Source organism: Aquila chrysaetos, chromosome 17 (genome assembly GCF_900496995.4).
Source record: "Aquila chrysaetos chrysaetos chromosome 17, bAquChr1.4, whole genome shotgun sequence".
In the NCBI taxonomy this organism is placed as follows: Eukaryota; Metazoa; Chordata; class Aves; order Accipitriformes; family Accipitridae; genus Aquila; species Aquila chrysaetos.
In genome coordinates, this window is record NC_044020.1 from 1,431,898 (window position 1) to 1,453,550 (window position 21,653).

Genomic DNA, 21,653 nt, shown 5'->3' on the forward strand with positions numbered 1-21,653 from the left:
CAAGTGTCTACCATATTCCCAAATACAAGGGGCCACAATAGTTTCTTGCCTGGCTTCCACTGACAGGAGGCAAACATCTATTGCAGCAAATGTACAAATTGCCATTTAAAAATTACGTTAGAGATAAAACTCCACAGTTTGAGCATTAAAGCTTTCTCTGGGTCCTCTGTTGCTCTGTTGGATCTGCAAAGAATGATGTGCGGCTCAGAATACTTCAGGATGGTTTTTACTGGGACATCGTGGTATCTTGGGGTAGAGTTCATTTTATTTCATATTGTAAAACTGCACTCTGAGATCCCAGTGAGACATACTTTTTGAATTGTGCCATGTACTCACTCACGTTGTATTGGGTTTGGACGGCAAGGTTTTGGTAGCAGCAGGGGCTACAGGGGTGGCTTCTGTGAGAAGCTGCTGGAAGCTTCCTCCATATCTGACAGACCCAATGCCAGCTGGCTCCAAGACGGACCCGCCGCTGGCCAAGGCTGAGCCCATCAGCGATGGTGGTAGTGCCTCTGGGAGAACAGACCTAAGAAGGGAAAAAAAAACCCTGGGCAACAGCAACTGCAGCTGAAGAGAGGAGTGAGAATATGGGAGAGGAACAACCCTGCAGACCTCCAGGTCAGTGAAGAAGGAGGGGGAGGAGGTGCTCCAGGCACCGGAGCAGAGATTCCCCTGCAGCCCGTGGTGATGAAGACCATGGTGAGGCAGGCTGTCCCCCTGCAGCCCAGGGAGGTCCACTGAGGAGCAGATCTTCACCTGCAGGGGTAGGACCCCATGCCGGAGCAGTGTGCTCCTGAAGGACTGCAGCCTGTGGAAGGGAGCCACTCTGGAGCGGTTCATGAGGAACTGCAGCCCGTGGGAAGGATCCACGTTGGAACAGTTGGTGAAGGGCTGTCTCCTGCGGGAGGGACCCCACGCCGGAGCAGGGATGAGTGAGGGGTCCTCCCCCTGAGGAGGAAGGAGCGGCAGAGACAATGTGTGATGAACTGACTGCAACCCCCATTCCCCGTCCTCCTGTACCGCTGGGGGGAGGAGGGAGAGAGAACCGGGAGTGGAGTTCAGGTGGGAAGGAGGGCGGGCCGGGGGGAAGCTGTTCTAAGGTTTGGTTTTATTTCTCACTACCCTATTCTGATTTGATTGGTAATAAAATAAATTAATTTTCCCGAAGTCAAGTCTGTTTTGCCCGTGATGGTAACTGGCGAGTCATCTCTCCCTGTCCTTATCTCAACCCATGAGCCTTTCGTTATATTTTCTCTTCCCTGTCCCACTGAGGTGCGGGGAGCGATGGAGCAGCTTTGGTGGGCACCTGACATCCAGCCAGGGTCAACCCACCACACACGTTTAATACTGTCTTACATCATGGGTAATCCTGCTTAAATCTATCAGGTGCTACCTAACATGAATAAAAATATCACAATTTGACTCAGCAACAGAGACAGGGGTTTAGGCTAGTTGACTAATTTGGTCTGGCACCTGGCTACCAGTTAGCAGAAATGAAGCCCCCTAGAATGTAAAATGCTGTGTAATTTGCAGGACTACATTTATTAACAGTGAATAAATGAGTAATAATGTATATCCATAAAATCGTGTGGGTATTCCAGGGCAAAACTCTTTACCCCCTTAATGCTGCATTGAATGCCTGGCTGCTAGTTTCTGCACAAAAAGACTATTTTTAAGCTAGTTAATTAGTATCTGGTTATCAATGTCTTACATCTGTCAAGTGTAAGAAATATTTCACCTAGCTAGTTAAAATGTTCAGTTTGGAAGCTGTTTTTATACATGAATATACCATCCATATTACTCAAGGTATGTGCATAATGACAGAGCGCTGAAAGATTTCAAAGCATTGAATAACCAATAGCCTTCAAGGTAAGGCGAACATGCCTGCGCTCTTCCCTTAATTTCAGAAATAGGGAAGGGCACTGGTATGACCTATATTGAAACCGGCAGACTGGAAAAAAAAAAAAAAAATCTATGAAATTATCAAGCAGCTACTCATTCCTTAGAGTTTACAGTAGAGAATACAGACCATGGCTGGATCTGAATTCAGCTGCTGGGTAAATGAGATTTTCAACAACTGAATTGCAGAGCAGCAGGAGAAAAGAGAAATAAAAAAAGGAAGAAAATTCAAACCCAAAAGATTTTATCTGTCCTCAGAGAGGCACTTTTTAAACAAATTGTAACCAGTTATAACTCTACACTGTATGACTCTGAGGACATATTCTCCAGCCAAGGCAACTAATTCTTTGTGCACTCAGGAGGGAAGCAATATGCCCCCAAATATTTTATGACATGAGGAAATGGAGGGCAGCCTCATCTCTGTCTTATTCCTACCTGCCTGTGGTGATTATTTCAGTGGGCTCTGTGAAGACCTGCTGTAACTGGTTTGCCACCTTCTTGAATACAAATAATTTCCTATAAATTGTGCCCCCTGCTTTTCAAAGAGATTTGGAAATGATATATTTTTTTGTTTTAAAAACATTATTATATTATGGCAACATTCCACCATATTCTTGCCAAGTATCTTATTAGTATCAGCAGCATCCACCACAATCCAACTCTTCCCTCTGCTCAGCAAGCTGCCTTCTCAGTGGATGATGAAACTTGGCATGGATAAAATCTTATTAGTGATGCCCACACGTGCTGTGCAAGGGCTTGTATGTGATCTATAGTGCTGAAGGAAGACACACAATCTGATTACAAAAGGGGATTTTGTAAAGGGTTCATCTCTATGGTTGCTCAGTCAGTACAGGCAAAGCTTGCACATCTCTTTCGTTAAATGGTTTGAGATAAAATCTGCTTCAGTCCATTCTGATTTCCATGCTTAGCCCACAGGAATTTAGGAAAGCAGGGCTTTCCTTTTCCTACTTTTTCATGCTTTGTAATACTAATACTTAGTGTTTAGAAAGCACTTTACTGTTTCAACTTGCTGCCTAATTAAATATCAGTGTAAGGTACTAACTCGCCTAGAAAGGTAACAGTTATTCAGGCATAGTACTGCACAATGATATCTGACATTTTGCACTTCTGTTCTAAAAATCGGGAACTGCTGTGATTTCTCACAATATGACAGCAGCAGGGAAACACTGACTTTTTAACAGTACTGACATTAGGTGGTATTATTCCTGATGTTAAGGGCCTAATTCTTATTGATGGGAGCACTACTGTAAGGCAACGTAAAGAGGGTTTTAGGTGTTTGAACACTACCAGGTATTTTCATTCCCAGTTTTGCATCCTGCGCCATGTTCCCCAGTTGCCTAACCTGCTTGCGTGTTAGAACGCTCCTGAGCTCCAGCTGGAACCAAATCCAGAAGTTCTTCTTGTAATGAAGTCTGAGCACACTTTAGATGTGATTGTGGACCATGCCTAGAGCAGCCTATTCCAATGTGTCCTGACAGTCCTTCCCGGTATGGCTCTGAGCATGTGTGAAATACTGTCAGCAACAAACTACAAAAACACAATGCTGGCAAACTAAATATCAGCCTTAACATTATATGGTCATCTATCACAGAATCACAAAATGGTTGAGATTGGAAGGGACCTCTGGAGACCATCTGGTCCAAACCTATGCTCAAGCCTGTCCATGTAGAGCTGATTGCCCAGGACCATGTCCAGACGGCTTTTGAATATCTCCAAGGTGAGAGACTCCAAACTTCCCTGGGCAACCTGTGCCAGTGCTTGGTCACCCTCACAGTAAAAAGTGTTTTCTGATGTTCAGATGGAGCCTCCTGTGTTTCAGTTTCCGCGTACTGTCTCTGGTCCTGTCAGTTAAAGGGGATGGAATAGCCTGCAGTGAGCCAAGTAGATGGAAGCTAATTGACGTGTTTCATTCCTGTTTCCAACTGAAGTGTGTAGCACAGGACTATCCCTCACAAAATCTTTGGTTCATTTCAGGGAAAGAAAGATGCAACTCTTGCAGCTCATGGTGAAATGTCCTCAGCACTGTCAGCCACTCCTGGATACAGGCTTTGGCACTGAACATGTCTTTAATTCCAAAGGTGTAAAGTATTACCTTCAGTCAACTTGACAAGCATTTTTCTTCCAAAATTTAGCCTTCAAACCCACAAATCTCAGCAGCAAGTATCACACAAATCTTTAAAATTGGGCGGTAGCTAGGACCTGCTGCTTTTAACTCTCTTTTAACCTTTGCTGAGCTGCTGTTCTTTAAACGGCTGCTACTGCTAAGTTATTGCCCTTCCCAGCATTATCACTTATTATTAATTTATTTAATTGTTTCTTCTCACTTGAATGGTGGAAGATAATAGCCGTGTCATAGTGATGCAGCACTAACTCTGGGAACCAGCCCTGGTGATGTCATGGCTGTGTCACAGCGGACAGAATGTTGGCAGTGGCCATGGAACAGAGGAGTCATTGACGTGGCAGCTCAGGACGGGTATAAAGAGGGCTGCGCCAGGCCAGTCTGGGAGGTGAGGAGGCAGATGTGAGCAAGGGCTGAGAGGGGAGGGCAGAGACAGAAAGGCAGGGGTGGCAGGGGCTACCTGTGGTGGTGGTGGCATGGCCGGCGGATGGGGTGTGGGGGGCAGGAATTAACTTTACTTGCTTCTCCAGACACCATGAAGGCATGTGACCAAACCATTGGCTGTTTTTTGCTGTCTTCTTTGGGAAACCTTTTGGGGCTTTTCCTTTTGCATACAGATTGCATAAGCCTCAATTGCTTGGGAAGCTGGGCTAAAAAAAATTCAGAGCATATTAAGTGTCGTATCTAAGATTAGAGTCTGTAAGCATGGATACGTAAACCAGTTTGCTGCCTTTTTTAAGCAACGTAGCAAATATGTATGACAAAGGAAAGAGCAGGTCCTTCAGCAGTGTAACTGAACCCAGCTGTCTCCCAGGCAGCTTGTGAGAATCCCTTTCACCTCTAGACTTCAAACCTCTGATGGGCTCTCTAGGATGCAGGAATGAACAAATCTTAGGTTTAGCATCAGAAGAGACAGACCCTGAGCATGGCAGAAAAGCTGAAGGACTCACTTTGATTTATAGGCACCAGCTGTTACACCCTATAATAACTAATTTCATCGAAAGGGCTGAGATCAGTTTCTCCCTACCAACAAAGTGCAAGGAAAACCTTCAAGTGAAACAGCAGAAAATGCTCTCATTACAAGCCTACAACACCTAGACTGAAAAATCTTTTGCTGCCATCCTGGTAGGACTGCTACTGTCACAAGAGCAGCTGAACCGCTCTGCTCTAGCAAAATAAGCTTTCTTACAAGATGTGCAAGTGCGATGTACTGTGAAGTTGCACAGGAGGACCTGTGCTTTTAAGGATAAGGAACATACTGCATGGCAGCCAGCTGACCTACGTCTACAGCTGAAGACGTAAAGCTGACCCACAGCTAACCTACAACACAGAAGGAGTGCTAGTTAAACGGATGGTGTCTTTTAAAATGATAAACTGAGCAGGAGCAGCAGCATAGAGACAGGTTTGTTCTACTGCCATATGTGAGAAGCGAACCAGTTCAGTACAGCACGATGAGCTACTGCTGGCAGGGAAACACAACTCAGAGTGACTCCTACCTCCTCAACGTGCCGTGCTGTGGGGAGGAAAGCACGCTCTTGGTACGTGAAGGCAAACCCAGGCTTGGGAGTGCTCCCAGCAGTAAGTGAGATGGCAGCATGGGCTGAGCTGGACAAACCAGGTGGGTGCCGGGGCCCCGACGCAGGCAGCAAGGCTGCGGCAAAGCCAGTGCTGCCGTGCTTTCACTGCCGCCAAACCCTTGGCATCAAAGCTCACAGAAGCAGCGACACCCAGCCGCAAACACGGCTTGCCACGTGAGCCTGGATAACCTTCAAAAACAGCAAGGGGATAAACAGTGCATTTGTAGGGTTGCTGGGCCATAAAGAGAGCAGAGGAGGAGACAGAAGCGAAACCTTCCCCCAGCGCAGTGGTGATAATTGCATCAGCACAGGGAGAGACTCTCACACACGGGACCAGATTTTTAACTGCCACCAAACGAAGTAGCTCTGTTGAGATCAGCACAGTGCTGCTTCACGCTGTATGAGGATCTCTCTGTTGGCAGAAATCAGCCTTTAGGAAAACAGGCTCCCATTTAGTTTGCTGAGTCCTGCCCCAAATACGCTGACTTTTTTTAGCAGAGCCTTCCCTGTCCCTCTGTGGAGCTGCATGGTCATATGACCGCTAAAGAGCGCATGAGCAATTACTGCTACAGTGGAAAAGGAAAGATCTAAAAGAAAAATTGAAAGTTACTACAAAACAAAAATGCATATCCTAAACCTGCCTATTAAAGACAAACCATAACTTAATTAAGCCACCTTGCCTATAGTTAAATTACATGACACCAACACTTTATCCCTGGCAAGCATAAGTGACAGTTCTATACTTTGGAGTTTTATAAGACAAAAACCAGAGCAAGGAAAACAGCTTTGCTGTGCTCAATAAAAGTATGCAAATCGCCACAGCAGGAAACTATCATTAATAAAGTCCAGTTAGAAAGACATCTCCCAGATTACTCAGTGTTCCTTCTCTTTCCATTTTATTTTTATTTTTTAGCAATCTAACCATCTTTCTTCAAAACTTCACACAGACAAGACTTTTCCTGGGACCAGCAGCTCCTACCTTGCTCAAGACCGACATCTGTGGTCTGATGAGATCAAATGGTGTCAAGGAAGATGAAGTCCAACTCTCCATGAGATAAATCATTCACTACACTTCAATATAGGAACAGGTGTCCGAGTCTACTGTCAAAACGACATCATTAGAGAATATAAGAATAATTGTACAAAATCAGGCCAAAGATTCCCCTAGTTCAGTATCCTCTGTTCAGCAGTAGGAGAACATAAGTACTATCTTGGGAAGGACTACAAGAAGCAGGATAAATTCTGGGTGATCTTTTCCTGAAACAACCTTCTAGCTTCAAGTGTGTAACAGCTTGAAGGAACTAACATAAAGGGTGTATGTAGAGCATCATGTTCAGTAGCCACAAATGTATTTATCCTCTGAATTTGTTCAGTCTGTTTTTGAACCCTGTCTGTTCTTGGCCTTCTCAAAACCCTGTGGTGCTGAGTTTCACAATTATATGCTGTGGGGAAAGGTGTTGCTTTCAGTTTGTATTGAAGCTAATTTATTATAACTTATAAATTCACTGGGTGCCCTTTAGTTCCTGTGTTGTGAGAAATAACAAGTAGTCATTTCCTATTCACTTTCCCTGCTCCACACGTCTTTTATAGATCTGCATAATATCTCCTGCTTTTTTTCCAAGCTAATGAAACCATTTAATACTTCCTCCTGTATAAACCACTGTATACCTTAAATCACACTTGCTCTCCTTCTCTGTAATCTTTCAATAGTTCTTTGCAATAGTCAAGGTTGAAAATGCACCCGGAATTTATACAGTAGTACAATGATGCTTTCTGTCTTATTCTATTCTTTTCTTAGTAACTCTTAACATTCTCTTTGCCTTTTTCACCTCTGTGCAACGCTAAGCCGATGTTTTCATAGATCTATACAAGACAATTGTAAGATGTCTTTTGCAAGCACTAATCACTAATTTAGAACCCATCACAGAATGGCAAAGAACATTGAGAAGATAAAGATAACTTACAGTCTGAAAGGAGGAGGACTGTGACAATTCTAGAAGATTCAGTGAAAAGTAGCAATGTGGTAATTTTGCAGTAAGCTGGATTGATTTCTTGTGAGTCTCCTTCCTACATAGTCTTAGTTGCTATAGAGTAACATGGAGATTTCCCATGTTGTGGCACAATGGTAAGGGGACAGGTGAGCGCTGGATCTGAATCGGTTGTACCAGTCAAACATGGGTCCAACTAAGTGATTTTGAGTATGTGTTTAAGACTGCAGGGCCTAGAAGTAGAGACGGAAACCACATCCTCATCAGCTATAAAGGAGGGGACTTGGGAATCTGGGGGCAAATGACCCGTTTTGATAGTAGGTACACAGTTTTGTATTGTAACATGGGCCACTGGAGACTGATGTTCCACACTATGATTGGACTAAATATGATGAACACAGGAAGAGGTGGAAGATTAGAGAAGAAAAAGAAATCACGGTGGGAAAGGTTTCAAGAGAAGATATTATTACAACAAGAAATAACACAGAGGACATTTTGGACAAATTGTTTACATGACATTGTATCTTTAAATATATGCACCAGGCAGGGTGCCTAATTAGCTGTTCTTACTTCTGTAACCAGATTTAAATTTTTCTTGATGCTTAATTCATGGAAAGAATTCCGAAGCATATTTTACTGGAAAAGTGATATACAAGCAATGCAGAGCATGAGTGAGCAAAATCATAATGTCGCCTAAGTTACGAACACCAAGCCATGAAATACACATTTTCAAATATCTTGGAGGTGCTTATTGATTTAGCATAAAATCCCCCACTTCACCCCACACAATGCAGGTCTCAGAAGACAAGTTGGGAGAGAAAGAGGGAAAAAAAAAAAAAAAAGCACACACTAAACAAATCTTTCAGCTTAAACATTAAGTTTTGAAGCAATACATTTCATCCACATGGTGCCAGACCTCCATCACCCATGCAGATACTGAATTTTGAAGCAGATCAGCCCTTTTCCTTACTGTCTTGAAAATGTCTTTTCTTTCTTGCTGGAACCTTCAAAAGTAAATGCCTTGGGAATCTCTCTGTTGACCAGGGCCGGCGCTCACGTTTTTCTCATGTGAATCTAGCACTCTCATTCACCTTTGTGTTTCGTAAAAATTCTAATATATCTCCTTAGTAACTCTGCCTGAAGATGACCTCCACACTGAACTGGAATACTAGACCAGAAGGGAAGGTTATTTTGGCACATATGCTGAAATAGCATTTACAGGCTCATAGTTATTTTAGTGGTAGCAGTCATCTCAGAACAGACATGTGTACCACCTAGATTTAGAGGGAACACAGATATGTGCAGAAACATGAGCCTGGACTTTGTCTTCTCAAGCCTGAAGAGGATGAGAGAAGTCGTAGTGGACAAATAGGAAGGCTTTGGGCAGGAGAACAGAAATAATGCAAGGAAAGTTTTGGAACAAGAGAGAAATGCAAACACTGACCAGGCAGCTCCAAAAAGAGACTTTCAATAGACACATACAAGCTTATTTAAAACAAACTACATTACTGAACTCAAACAGTTCAATTGCTGCCAAATGCATCAGTCTAAATGAAGGCAATGCGACTTAATAGACGACAGTGTACTCCACAGCTCTTGACAACCATTTCAGTCCTTGACAAGATCTTGGAAAGGAGAACTGAAATTGCAGCAAGATGTCCTTCTGAACACAGGAGGTAGCATTGCTATTGATCTTCGTTGCTTACTTTTGTAGCTGGCTTTGCAGCTTCTGCATACTTAAAAAGCTCTAAGAATCCTTTTGCTGGCTTCTAAGAATTCATCAGGTCAGAAGGAAGACTCAGAAGTTTGGATTTAAGATCTAGAGAGTTAAGGAACTACAAACATGCAGTAAATGAAAAATTTAGACATTGGGCAAAATATCAATTAAAAATGTCTACTATCCATCACTTCATTATTGCATCAATTCTTTTGATTGGTTTAACTACAACTGCTCTGCACTAGGACAGAGCTCAAAATACAATGCTATTTAGATCCCAAACACTGTTAATTCACCTTCTTTAGCCTTTCATAAAAGTTGCAGACTCCTTCGACTTGCTTTCTTCCAGCTGATCCTGACATGATCAGGCATGGCTACTGGAACAATATGTCTACCAAGTGGAGCCTGATTCTCATTTAGAAACAAAACAAAATAGCAAGCCATTGTCTTAATTTGGAATTGAACCTAAACAAATAGTTCTAGAGACTCAAGAATGGTCTGTCAGTTTTTCCAGTCATTTTTCATTTCCAAGTTCTCTGTTTTCTTTTCAATGGGAAACAAAACACAGAAATGCTGAAAGGATTCCCCCCTGCCCTTGTAATTCTGGCCTAGTTTTTCAAGTCTAAGGGAGGGGGGGTGGAACAAACATCAGCCAAGCTTTTGGATGCTTACATGAATTAAACTACCAGACTTCAAAGTTGTGCCACCTCTGAGCAGTGTAAAAGGATTTGGACTTCTCTGATATGCTTTTTCTTTGTTGTGAGAAAAAGGAGCAAACATGGATGCAGGCTATTCTTTATTTTGTCTACTTTTCTTATTGTTGTTATAATTGTCTTGAAGAAAGATAAACAAAGACAAGAGTAGTATGAATTTCAGGGTGCTTCCTGAAGAGCTTTGTGTTCAAACTTTCATCCTGTGCATCATCAAGCAACTGCTTTCCACTTCTACATGTCTGCGTCTGTTAACCCACCCACATTGCAGTCCTATAAGATCATACATATTTATGTCAATCACAGTTACTCCCTGTCTCCCCTGGGTGGCTGTCAATCTGTTATCAGGGCAGAATCACTTTAACCTGCTCTAAGAATTTATGCCTTTCGTCATGACTGTAGTACAGAAATATCCTCTGCTAATAACAGGTGTTAGCAGTATAGAATCACAGAATTGTTTGGGTTGGAAGGGACCTTGTCCTGACATACTTGGATGTTATTCAGCATTGTTTCAACTGTATTTCTTCTCATCATCCTCCTTTAAGCAAGTTACTTTTATTCTAGTATAGAAAAAAGCCTTAGTCCCCTGTTCAACTGCTTTCAGCAGCACGCTGATAAACCCAACCTGTTTAAACCAGTGTCCTGCTGCAGTTTTTAAGCCTTTTCTGTAAAGGGAGATAAACATCTCAAATATTACATACTTGGATACTAGTTTTGTGTGTCATCAATCAGTATGCAAGCAGAGAAGCCCATTGTCAATTTCTGATTTCTGCTTGAAAAATCAAACCCACTTCAAGGGGAAGTCAACTAGAATTTCACCTTATGAAAACAGACATGAATTGACCGACTTCACTGGGGCAATACCCACTCCTGTCACATGAAGACCTGGTCTACCATTTGGACAGAGTTAAGAGATATAAGACCTCTCTCCACATGACCTCAGACATATTTCACTGACCCGTGCCAAAGTTTCCACACCTAGAAAGGCAGATCAGGTCTGAATTTCCTAATAAGGCCTATGTGCAAACAGGCTATATTCCCTTCCTTAGGTACTTGGGATGCTCTGGGTGTGGTTGCACAGTGCCTTCTCCCATTCCAGATGTGTCTAGCCCTTTTATAGCCTATTACACAATAGTGCCATGCAGCTCATTTAATTTAATCCTTAAGTGCTTTAACAAAGGATATGATAAAATACCAAGTATTAGAAGCACTATCAACAGAAGTAAAACTGTCAGCTGGATAAAAGACAGCTCTTCTTAAAACAAATCTTTTCAATAACAGCTATGGAAATGCAGTACAAAGATTTTCTTTTTTTTTAGAGCAAAGTTTGGTCTAAGCATGAAAGTTGCCCTTTAGTAGATCAGGTCTACTAAATAGGTCCTCTGCTTTGTTTTAAAGGTGATCAGAGATGCCTGTGAGTGCTTACTGAAGGGTGCTGTCTTCTTGCTGTAACAGCACGAAGGAGGAGCAGCTCTAGTTGCAGTAGAAGCATTGGTAATATTATTACCTGCAGCAGGGGAAATATTCTACTCTCCCCTAGCCCCTGTTGCAGAGCAAAAAAACAAACATTCAGTTATTTTTGGTGTTAAATATATGCTTCTAATCATCTGAGTTTCTCATGGTTACACATGCAATCATCTGCTGTCTTAAGCATTTAAAAAATACTGGCACTTGGGCCAACAGGTTTGTTGCACACCAATACTGGTCAAATAAGTTGCAATTTATAACCACCTTGCCCTTCTTCCTTCTCCTCCAACTTAAAAGGAATGAAAAAAATCACCTTCATAACGATCAGAGTGGCTTGTATATGAGCATTCACTCTTCAATTTATCATCTCTGTATTTCTTTTTCATCATGACTTGATAGTGTTCAGTGCAGATGAGCAGATCCCCTCCACTACCACTTTATCATCGTGCTGTTTTGCCAGAAGCTCTGCAGATGAATGGCCACGAGTTGTTAACAATGCTGTGAGTGATGCCTAGAGCAAAAGTATGGTGTTTAAAATGTGCACAGCTTAAACAGGGTATGTATCCTGAGTAACACAGGATCTACAACTTCCTGAAGTTTACCAAAATAAGTCTGTTTTGAAAGTTAGTGCTTAATGAAGTATTAGTGCAGATAGCAAAACAGGTCCTACCCCCATATATTATGATATCTATTTAAAGTCCAGTCCACCAGGAAGAAATAGTATAAACAGGGATTTCAGAAGAGGCTTGGTTTGATTCAGGGAGCTATTCACAAGTGCATATGCAGATGCTAACTCCTTGTTCTTGCAATTTCTACCCCATGGTGTTAAAGTCCCACATCAGCCCTGTTGCATACAGATTATTAGCCTCTTTCCTTGTTCATAGGCATCCTTTATCTTTACATTTTCCAGCTTCTCATGTTTAGAAGCAGATCGTTACATTACATACCACAAAATGGAGAACAATACAGTGGAGTACCAAACTCAGCCCCTAGAGATATTCAGTACAGCAAGGGGGGCATTTTCAAAAGATATTGGAGTGGTTTGGGAAGGATGTGTAGCAGGGGAACTTTTTTGGAAGCAGACAGGCGTAGGGAGAGAGGAAGACAGGGCAGAAAAATAGAAATGAGGATCAGAGCCAACTGACATGAAAGGGGATTTCAGGGCAGGAAGCCTGAGAGGAAAATTCTTAGGTTTATTGAGAAAAAGTTATTGTTAATATTTTTAAGATCCATTTTGCATAGTGCTAGTGTAATGGAAGCAGTCCCTGAAACTGAGTTTTCTGTAAATGGATTTCTAACAGCTGACAGGAGCTTAAAATATCTTTTTATGTAGGAGCAGTTCAACTTCCCCCCAATATGTTCTGTGCTTTCCTTCCTTCTATTTCGCTGGGACTAAAATCAGCTTCTCTGAGGACAGTCCACCTCTTCCTCCTGCTGCCTCATCTCCTGCACCTCCAATAAGAGTCTTCTATAACGTCACCATTGATGTCACTAGCGGAGGGCTAAGACGGTAAATATAAGGCAAGGGGTGAAAGAAGCATTTGTAGTGGGAACAAGTCAAGTATCAAGAAACCAAGAGACTATTTTCACGGCAATGCTTGTCTCCTTAGAGATGAAAAATGAGGAGGAGTCAGATGAAGGAAATCTCACTGATTAGAAAGTGAATTGGGTTTAGATTTTTTTATGTATTCAGTGAGATCTCAGTAACTCTTTACATTCGTAATGAAGACATGAAACTGAAGACATGAAACCAAAGACTTAGTCTAGCTGTAAAATTGTATTTAGGTATGCATATAGGAAATGCATACAGAAGAAAAAATCCTGTTGAATTTTGTTCCTTGCCTTAGACTATAAAAACATAGGAGAATGGTTATTATTAATTGTGCATATAAAGCAGGCCATAAATTTCTTTCTAAAAAGCTGGTGAAAAAACTGGGGCGGGTAGTGCTGGCAGTAATGCAACGACAAGAAGGTTCATTTTTACTCCTGTTAATGCAATAGGTCACCACAAAAGCTGCTGCAGTAAAAACCAATTAAAGAGCCAAAAGAATGGAAAAAGCTTAACTATACATAGGACTGCAGTCCCCTTGCATTTATCCTGAAGAGAGAAATAATGGTTATATCGTATTAGAGAGCCTAAAATAAATTTGAGAGACCTGTACTCCTATGAATCTGGCCCACAGACCTTGGAGTAATGGACACAAACATTTTAACATGGCCTTAGCAAACACCTATCTTAAAATGCAGTGAATTTAATGCAGGAAATTGCCACTCAGTTTCCTATAATGTTGCTTATCTCAGTTATTGTCAGTTTGACTATACCACGTACACATTCTTGCTCTCATCACACGTGTGAAAAGCATAGAATAGAAACTAGCCAGAGGAAGGAATTCAACATAAATAATCTAGCAAAATAATAAAAAAGCAAAGCAGTAACAGAGCATCTGCATTAATTATACTTCTCCTCATACCTCTCACACATCCCACCAAATTCTCTGTGTTGCCATCACTTGGTATTAATTGAACAACATATCATCAATCTCATACACTACCAGTTATATTATCAGCATCTAGAAAGCAAAGAGTTCTATATCTAACTGCTAGGTACATATTCACTTGGCAATAAACTCGATTAAATCAAGACATTAGTTTCTCAAAACTGTTTGTTACTGTCTTTGTGGTGGAGATTATGACCTGTACCTTTGAACCTTGTAAAACAAAACATATGCGTACTTTTCATGTGCTTCAGTGTGAAGCCAGCTCATTAGCTTAAGTAGATGATGGTGTTTTGAGGCAACTTAGCTGACTTATGAATAGCCACACTTGGAATGTGAAAAGGTATTTTTGTCTTCCTGGCAATAGGGAGATTTTAATTTTTTTTTTTTTTTTATGTAAAAGCTTGCATTTTAGCAGGTTATTTTAAATTAGGCTATTGGTCTTGACTTTCTATCCTGATCTTCAGTAAACCTTTTTTCTATACATTTTATTTGTGATTACCGTTACAGTAGGAAAGCAAGAACTGTAGGAAAAAGGCCAGTGATGAGGAAATGCATTTATTTAAATAATTACTTGTACTGTGTTAGCACCTAGAGACTCCTATGAGATCTTCATTTTGCTATTTTGCTGTGATTTAAAAAACAGTCATTGAAGAACTTAATTTTGTTTTGTGAGAAGGCAACAGCCAAATCATGGGTGGGGGAAGGGAGCAAATGACACAATTTTGATTAGCTTAATAAGCAGCACAATTGTCTGTGGCTGCCTGAACTGTATTTGCCTGAGTTGTAGCTTACTGGCAAGTACTTAATTTCACTTCTAGAAATGAGAACACTACAAACCAGAATACTTCTTTTTCAGTCAGATTTTTCCTGCTGACAAAAAGATGGAAAAATAGCAGTGCTCTCCGTTAAAGTCATTCTACCTTTGCAAAAGCAGCCCCCGATGCTAGTGTTACTTGTGCAGTCTAGTAAATGCCATGTGTATTTCCCACTTACAAACTCAATTTCAGAGCTGCTCAGAACCTCAGCTATAGCCCTTAAGAACAGAGAAAAGGTATAGTTCAATTTTTAATAAGCAGCAGCAACCTGAAATTGGTGCAAGCTGCTTAGCTCTAGATAAAGCTACGGCAGTTAAACCACAGTTAAAACCCCAAAGAGAAAATGACTGAGAATCAGGAGCGCATCCAAAAAACCTGCAGCACTTAATTGACTCTGTAACCAAGGTATAACTACAGTCGTATGAAACTTAAGAAATCTTCATTTTGTTTTCTCAATCTTCCTTTCCTTTGAAAACAAAACTAATTTTGTTGTTCACATTTCCCATGCTGGAGGCTTGGCTACCTGCAGTGCAATGCAGTAGAATCTGAGACTAGCCTCTTTAATGAAACAGAAGATGGGTTATAACTGAGACCGTCATATTTCCCTGTGGTAGCTTTTGAGACGGATCTAGCAGCTTACTCTTGCCTTTCTCAGGCACCAGCTGCAGCCAGAAAGTGCTCAGAACACAGGGTCCCCTGCCTTAATATTAGAAGAGCCATAGCAGACCATTTGAATTTTCCTTCCTTCTAAACTGCCCTGCCCCACAAAAAAACCCAAACGACCCTGGACACCTGAGTCAGCCCACAGACAAGGTACAGAGATGGCATTTTTTGATTGGTTATGTCTAAAGAGAAGACTTCTCTGCCTCTAATTTTTTTTTTCAGCATCTTCAGTGATTGCTCTGTAAAAATAGCCCCGAGTTTGCCAGTAGGCATCTCTTTGAAGTGAGGAATAGTCTTAAAGTACGGGCCTTGGAACAGAGCTGCAGTGAGAAGTCATTCTCTCAGCTGCATTTATAGGTGCAATTTTTTCACGTACCAGTACACTAAAGAAACAATTCTGTGTTTGAGTATTGCATTTCTACCCACTACAAGCAAGAGCAAGTCAGACCTGCAGCCTTTCCTGTAATATTCTGCCCAGACTTAGCACAGATGTGTTACAGTAGTCAGACCACTGGCCTGGTCTGCCAAGCTTTCTCCACGAGTAGGCAAGTTTGATGCTTAAGTGCTGTTCTCTTCAAGGTAGGCAGTGACAATAAGATTTTTTTAATCTCTGAGTTGTCTAGAGCAACTTGACTTCTCCCTGGCTTAAAACAAATTTGGCTGCTGAAACTTGTAGTCTAAATAAACCTGCTGCCCTACCATTCTCCTTGACCTGTTTATGCTCTGGTTTTCTGTTCTTTTAAAAGTTGTCAGGGATTTGTTAAAAGTTTTGGCTGTATCGGGACAATCTGTGAGACTTGAGTATGTAATTTTTTCTTAATTCATTTTCCTAGCTCATAAGACATTAAGGATGCTGAAGCCTCTTAAGATGGTGAGTATCAAGTTCATTGTCCCTTGTCTAAGATGTACCAAAGCTGCTCACAGCTTTTGGAGCAAAAAAAAAAGTTCGAGACACTCAGGCCCTAACTAGCAGGCCATACTGCAGTAGTGCAGCAATAAGAGAACCGCATACAGCAAAATTATATAGCTTTTTGCTTCCCTATGTTCCCTCGCTGGCATCCAGCCCATTTCTAAGCTATGTCAGAACGATTTCTATGGGTTAGTTTTCCTTGATGTCAGAGTAGCAGCTGAGCAATTAATTCTTTTTTATTTCATTTTGGAAACAAAAAAAGGCGAGTAAGAAACCCATCAAGTACATTACAGGCAGTTTTTGCAAGCACAGTAGTCAGATCCATTTCTGTTTAGATAAAATGGAATATATACCTTCTGAGGTACAGCAAGGAAAACAGAAAATAAGTGATTTTTAAACATTAACTGCCTGACAGTGTAAGCACAATGAGCTGCTCTGCAACTTACACTATGAAGCATTTAGAATAATTTCCAGGTACCTTTGAGAGACAGAACTGAGAACGACTTGTCTAAACAGCCAAACGCTTCCGTCCTCAGTGTCGGGGCCAAAGATGCATTTTCAGATCACATCCACAGCGCTGTGCTTCTCTGAGAAAGACTCTCCTCAGATAACCCTTTTGGTAACCCGTTTCCTTTTTTTTTTTTTTTTTTTAAAAAAAAAAAGTCTAAAATGACTGTCGGGAAATACTTGACAGCCAAAGACCGAGCCAAGCCTTCGTTTAGCGTTAAGAGGTCTGTTAAACGTACGGATCTGGTCTGCAGAAAGCATTCGTTTGGCCTGCTGGCTTCCTGCGAGCGTTTGGGTATCTGCATCGGGGCGCGACGCAGGGAGCCCTGAACCGCTGCCAGGGCAGGGCAACTTCCCCAGCCCAATATTGCACCGCGCAGGCGGGCGAGTTGTTAGGATCCGGCAGCGGCACCGGCACATCCGCAGAAAGCTGTCTCGGGGCTAAAGAGCCCAGCTTTTTCAGTCCAATCTCCTATGCACAGCTCTGCCTCTTCTGGATATGAGCTGGTTCACCCAGCGTGGGGCGTGAGGAAGCAATTAGAACAGTAAATCAAACCCAAATGTAAGTACCAGTGAGATTTGCCTCTATAATCTCTGTCCCTGCTTTAATGAATTTTTGCTACACAAACGGCAGGCCGTCGGAACAGGCCTGGCTCCTAAAATATATTTGATGCCATGGATCGTGCCAAGACTCCACTAGCTAAGGATCTTACAGTCACAGAGGCTTTAGATCATTGAACATGGATAAATCCTGTTCTCCTTTCTTTTTTTTCCCACAATGGGCTGGCATTTGGGTTGTATGAACAATTTCCCTCAGCCGTTTCAGCACGCAGAACAAAAGTACTTTCCTTTGTCTCATCCAAACCAAATTTTTTCAATTAAAAAAAAAAAAAATGTTCAATCCAAACCAAAATATTTTTCCTTGTTTCAGGCATCTTTAACCAAAAATAAAGCAAAGGAAGTGAACAACTATGAACCTTACTAAACTTGTGTAAAGCAGCAGCTTGCCAAAAAATGTGAGATGCACTAGTTTTAAATCTATCGTCAAAAGGTGCCTATTTTTTTTAAGAGAATGCTTTAACTATCTGCTTACAGAAGATTATGATGTAACTCTCTTATTGCTATTAACACTGCTCACTTTGAATTAAACACTTAAGTGTTCACAACTACAACACAGGTATCCCACTTCCCAAATGAGGGCCTAGCAATTGGTTCCCAGTCTTTGGCTCAATGAATATTTCAATTGTCCCATGCAAAGCAGAAAAGCTACAACAGAAAATTTCTGAACTGTATTTGTGTACCAATCTCATAGAGCCTCTCCCTCGCATCCAGGATTTCCTTGTGGGTCTGGTAGGTAGGAAAAGTAGGTTTAGGTCTTCTCGGGTAGAAAAGGGATATTTCATTTGTTGGATGACCCTCGGTGAAAATGGAAGAAACTAATTCCTTCAAATTCCCTCCCCAGCAAATTCAATGTCAATTCTCAAGTTGTTTTGAAAAGAATAAAGGAATTACTGAATGAGAAGTCACCAAACCTTTAACTCTGTACTAACTAGACAATAAGAAATGTCACCAAAGAGGAAAAGTATCCAGGAACTAACATCTGTAGGGTATACTGTTGGTAAGATTAATTTCATTACCTGTGGGAAAAACAGTAATTTATGCCAGCAGACATCCAGCTTTGTGTTCAAATAATATGAGTATTGCAAAGAGTAACTTTTAATCCTGGTCACGGATAGGTAGGTCCTGGCAGGCTTCTCTTGCCCATCACAATACCAGCCACACTTTGTGGTTGGTTTCAGCTAGTGCTCATCTCTCAGACAAAAATATACGACCATTTCTTACTCTTGTGGATTACGGTCAATGACTTCTGCTTTATTTGAACACATGGACATTCAGTTTTTTCAGTGCCTGTGATGTGCACACCACCGATCTCCAACATTAACCACGCTGTTACAAAGATTATGCTTCTGTTCAGCTCAAAGAGGTGCGAACACACTGATTTGTCACTTACTACTTCAGAACTGGAGCGTCTTTATTATGGTTTCTAACCCCTCTGCCCGTCAGACAGCTTTGCATGGTCAGGTTGCCGATTCGGGCGGGTGGTTTGGGCAGAAGGCTTGGTTCAGCGACCCAGGGAGCCTTGCCTTCCCTCCTTGTTCGTGAGTCCAGACAAACGGACAATGACTTTGACCTTTTTGTTAACGCAAAGTGTATTGCTGAAGACCCTCGGCTATACTGCAACGCGGAGAGTTGGCGGTTTTGTTTGTTGAGACCACGGCAGGCGACTCTGGGCGCTTCAGAAGTTGCGGGGAGTCTCCGCTGAAGCCCCACTCGTGTTTGTACTGCAGGAACTACGAGGGCTGTTGGAGCGCGGTGCCTGCCTTCGGGGCCCAGGTGGGGAGCAGTGCTAAAGCAGAAGGCGATGGCCATACAGCAGGTAGAGGGAAGGAGGCAACGCTGGTGAGGTCCTTGCCCAGAGAAAGGAGAGCCCTGCACGGGCGAGGCGGCAGAGTGCTGTTTACGAGCACTTTCACGCTCCCGGCTTGCGATAAACAGACGAACCTGTGTTCCTCACATGCTGGGAGCACGTGAACGCACATGAAAGCGACATCTGAGGCTTCACGTGCAGCGGGAGGCTGACGGCGACTGCCCAAATCCTGACGCGAGCGCTCGGTGAGGCTCTGACAGCACCCGTTCTGCTCTCCCTCCCGTGTGCTGCACCGCTCACAGAGCAGCGGGTCTACCCAGCTCCTCCGGGAGCCGCTGGCTCAAGAGGAGACCTTTTCTAATGAGAGGGGCAAGAGATGCTTCTTCAGCGGGAGCTCTTGCATCCCTTTGAACCAACTTCATATTCTCCCTCAGTTATTTGCTTCTTGGTCCCAGAAGAGGATATTGCTTGCAGGACCAATGCCTGAGTATCTTCAGATCATTACTTTTTCCTGATACTACAAAATACACCTCTCTCCCACTTCGTTATACAGCCCACATTCTGCTAAAAAGGGTATGATCACCACTATAAACACAATTTTTTTTGCTTTCACTGCCTACGGTTGTTTTCAAATGCCCCATTTTGCTGGTTCGTGTGCCTGCCTTTAACTGAAAACAAATACACTTCAGTCTGATAGCCCACTAATCTTGCACTGCAGCACTGTCCACTGAGTCCCAGAGAGATAACAGTACTTCTCGCTTTTTTTGTTTATGCTGAGTACACTTTGCCAAAATTAAACTCCTGCCAAACCATGGAATTTGTAAGAACCATGGCTGTTCTGCTAAATGCAAGGGATTGTCTGGGCTTATTTTGTTTTTCACAACATAAATAGCTTTGTATGTGGAGGGTTTTTGTGTGGACTCTGCCTCTTACATTCTCTCTGATATCTTTTCTTACAGCATTTTGAATTTTCTAGAAGAGGAACACCGAGCCTTTTCTTAGCAATAAGACATTAACTTTATGACTACATATTGTATACATAAGCAGTGTAACAGAGCAGTTTCTGCTCCAGTGCTCCACAGATGTATGTTTGAACCTGTCTAGGTCCCTCTCTCAAACCACATAAAATCAACATCTCTAGTATATTGTCCATAAGCTGTTGTATGGACTGCCAAACTTCTGTTTGGCAAATTCTTCTCTTTCTAACCATTAGTTTTGGTTCTCTAGTAGCTGTTTTTTTCTTGGCCTTGAAACTGTTACTGCCTGATTTTTCATGAAGGACATCAGGAGACAGCAAGAAGTAGGTAGAAACATGGTTTGCCTCTTCAAACCATTTGCAACCTATCCTGGGATCCTCCAGACTTTCCATCTTTGTACAAATGTAATACCTTTCAAATTTCTGTTACACAGTGTCATAACTGAGTTTTACTGTTTGAGTTAACAGAGAACTATTTAATACGTCTAGTGCTTCAAACCCAGCTATTGTCAGAAAATAAAGGTCTGTTCTGATTGCCTTCCTTTTTCTGGCATCCATTCCTTGCAGCAACAAATTTCTGTTTAAATCCTTTCCAACCATCTTCCGTAATTCCAGAAAAAAAAATAATAATCACCTCAGATGAGGCTTTTAACTGTACCATTATTCCATTTGGGATATTTTTAAATTTCACTTAACTCCTAGTACTATTGTTGCTCAGCTATCATTTAAAGTCTAATACAGGTCTGCTTTGTTGAGTATCTGCTTAGAATTGCATATATGCCAAGCTGCTGCCTAAGAAAAGCGACCTAATTGTTTCAGGTGGCTGGGCCAGAGCTTCTTTACTCACTACAAAATCAGGGTTAGAGGGCATCCAAAAGAATGGCAGAATACCCTGCCGTTCCCCCAGCTACTATCCAAATTCTGAATCACCCCAGTCAAACACACCAAGCCCTAATACTTCCAGCTTTGTGCACTGATTAAAACACACCTTTTGTTCTTTTCGAGAAGATTTGCAGGAAAACAAAGTGAGGCGTAGTTAAACTCCTCCGAGTGCCCCCACCCTGCCCAAATCCCAGCCCCGGGAGCCTAAAACGAGATGCCTAAGGGTTTATACAAAACCAGGAATAAACGGACCCTGACTTTTTGAGAGCGGTCTGCAGCCAGCTGGCGCAGCCCCCGTGCCACGGTCGCCTCTGCGGCGCGGGTCTCGGGCTGCGTCCCAGTGGCGAGGCTGGTGCAACCTGCGGCGTCCTGCACAATCCCGTCCCTCGGACGTCGAGATGGGAGCACACCCTGGCTCTCTCCCTGCTCGGGCACACAAAAGGACCGCGCGCACTAGTTCCCATCCGAAGGCAGGG

At 42.3% G+C, this 21,653-nt stretch overlaps 1 protein-coding gene and 1 long non-coding RNA gene across 4 annotated transcripts in view; one reads left to right on the forward strand and one right to left on the reverse strand.

Moving 5' to 3' along the window:
• Window positions 1-21,653, reverse strand: part of GRAP2 (GRB2 related adaptor protein 2) — a 114,061-nt gene that overhangs the window by 56,917 nt on the left and 35,491 nt on the right. The window lies entirely within an intron of this gene.
• LOC115352824 lies at window positions 4,337-20,425 on the forward strand. Its single transcript, XR_003927274.2, has 4 exons — window positions 4,337-4,441; window positions 16,308-16,345; window positions 17,823-17,907; window positions 20,279-20,425. It is a non-coding gene; the product is annotated as an uncharacterized LOC115352824 (long non-coding RNA).